Source organism: Tenrec ecaudatus, unplaced genomic scaffold (assembly GCF_050624435.1).
Source record: "Tenrec ecaudatus isolate mTenEca1 unplaced genomic scaffold, mTenEca1.hap1 Scaffold_300, whole genome shotgun sequence".
NCBI classification, from domain to species: domain Eukaryota; kingdom Metazoa; phylum Chordata; class Mammalia; order Afrosoricida; family Tenrecidae; genus Tenrec; species Tenrec ecaudatus.
Window position 1 is genome coordinate 356,878 of NW_027459024.1, and position 2,985 is coordinate 359,862.

Sequence of the window (2,985 nt, forward strand, 5' to 3'; positions counted from 1 at the left end):
TGTGAGATATGGATGTGTGTTTGATAGGGGAAATATTTCACCTCCAGTTATGAAAAGTTAATAAAAACGACCTTCCTGTGGTGAGAAATCTTTCAGCTTGAGAATGGTCTTCCTCTCCAGGGCCAGAAACAAGAGAACTTGTTTTGAATGTTCACTCAAAAATCTGGAGGGGTTTTACAGTTAATGTCCATAGAACATGGGGCTCCACTAATGGCCGGCCCCAATGGTTTCTCAGTCACAGTAATCAATACTCAGCCTCTAGAAATTGATCACATTTTAATTTACATATATATTTTTCAAATAAATGGTTTCAGTGGTTTCTGATCCAGGTAAGCAGATTTCTGCTGTGCCTCTCTGAATGTCCCTCTCTCTAGATTTTGGGTGGCATTTTGATATGTCCGTCCATGTCAGTTCTCTGATGCGTGCATGCAGGGACTCCCAGCACCAGTGCATCCAGGTCTCACATTGCAGAATAAGGAACTCATGCCTGACTCAGAGGAGGATGAGACAGGCCAAGACAGAGAGCGCAGGGATCCACAGTGGAAATGGAGTTGCAAGGGTTCACAGAGGACACAAAATGGGTACATAGGCACAGAGTTGTGGTAATCTTCATGTAAATAGATGTTATAGGGGGATGTGTGTAAAGGATGCCTCATGGCCCAACATCAAGAAAACTGATCTATATTTTATCACCCCTTCTGCTCTGTAACCAGATTCTTCTTGCTGAAACCGGAAAAACCAATGTCCTGGCCTTTTAAATGAAGAACATTCAAAGGTTAGTGTGTTCTCATGAGCCCTAAGCTCTTGGATAGTTATAGGACCATTCATAAACAGAAGTATTTTTATGAACATGTGTGCTCTACTCTTGATATTTTCCCAAATTTGCAGTGATATATCCTGATCTTATGGTTTCTCTCTCTCTCTCTCTCTCTCTCTCTCTCTCTCTCTCTCTCTCTCTCTCTCTCTCTCTCTCTCTCTCCTTCCCTCCCTCCCTCCCTCTCTCTCTCTCCCTCTCTCTTTTACAGCACTGATATTATTTTTAATTTAAGTCTACAACTTTGGTTAATCCTGTTAATGTCACTTTAATATATATTGTAAACTAATTGAATTTATGTATGGAATACTATTAGACTTATGGTGATAAAGATAATATTTTCCTATATTTTAAATATTGTATTCCTTTGATTTGGATGTTTTTTAAGCGTTTACAGACTTTTATATTATAAAATTGGTTGCTTTTTCAATTTTTTCCATTGTGCTTTGTGGACTGGTTTTTATGTGAGTAGTAGAAATTAGCAAATTTTATGCCTTTAAAGTGATGTTTTTGTTTCAATTCTTTTAAACGAGTAAGAGAATATGCCTTGGAAGTTATAGGTGGCTATTTATGAAAACACACTCATTAGTGTAAGAGGGAGAATGATACAGTAACATGAGTAAGACAACCCCCCACCCCTCAGTAAATCACTAAACCTCATCACAACCAAGAGGAATGGTCCTGGTGCAGTTACATAATTTCATGTTAACTTGATAAATAAACATAGGGGTGGAGTCTAGCCTGTCAGCCAGGTCATGGTCTGAAGATGCTTGCTTATGGTTGTGACCTTCTCATGAGGCTTCAGGAATTTCCTCTCTTTCTCCTGGGTGGCAGGCCACACACTCTCTCTGCTTCACCTTCCTGTTGAGGAGACACACTTAGAGAGCTGGCAGAACCACAGGGAGACTTGCACCAGGCCTGAGATACTTCAGTACTACTGGATCCACAAGACTTTTCACCAACATGCCTGTGAGCATCCTACATTTGGCATCTTTGCTGCGTAAGTCTGAAAAGAAATTTATGGACTAGGATCAAACCTATGGGCTAATATGGATTTGATCTGGACTGCACTGGGGTGTTTTCTCAAAATATAATTGCTCTTTAATATGAAGCTCTTTCTTACACACATATGAGTGTCAGGATTTGTTTCTCCCAGACGAACACAGCCCCCTTGAATGGTCAAAATTACTTCTTGAAAAGTTTATTTTGTCACACCGCACCTATGAAGTCAGTGAAATTATAAGAGTCATGTGTAAGTGGGTAAATCTGTACCAGCCATGACTAGCTGTCAGCTCACTTGGTGAGATGCGCCTACCATTAGGCATCAGGAGTCCAGGATACACTTGAGATCTGCAGCTGCACTATTCTCCGTGTGATTAGAGCATGCTTCTCCACCTTTCATTCCGTTCCTCATGTCGTGGTGACCCCCCACCCAACCATAAAATGATTTTCGTTGCTACTGCATAGCTGTAATTTTGCTAGTTATGAATCAGGTGACCCCTGTGAAAGGGTCGTTTGGCCCCCAAAGGGGGCGCAACCCACAGATTGAGAACCCCTGCTCTAGAGTTATCTAGGCTTCCTATTATTTATTCCTAATGTAGAGCAGAACTACGTTCATGAATGTGATACTCATGCACACATAAATGTCTTAGAGAGTTGAAAGCTGAAGCCATCACCCCTCATTCAGCAATAAGCAAGGACATTGCCATATAGGTTGCACCTGACCCACTGACAACAAAGTGCACTCATCAAGGGGTGACTATGCGGCTTCATTTTCCTATTGGCAGCCGCCCTGGGTAAGATCAGACATGGGGCTGGAGAGAAGACTGTGGCAGCTCCAGAGCCCTCACCTTCTGGTTTACTTCCTCACAGGTGTGCATGCCCAGATGCAGTTAGTGCAGTCTGAGGCCAAGGTGCAGAAGCCAGGAGAGTAGGTGAAGGTGTCCTGCAGGACTTCCGGATACACCTTCTCCAGCTATGGTACTCATCAGGTGTGACAAGCACCAGGATAAAGCCTTTAGTGGATGGGCTGGATCAACACCCACGCTGGGAAGTCAACATATGTCCAGGGCTTCACACAGGGCTATGTCTTCTTGGATGGCTCAGTCAGCACAGCTTAGCTACAGATTGGCAGCCTGAAGTCCGAGGACACCGCATTGATTCCTGTGTGC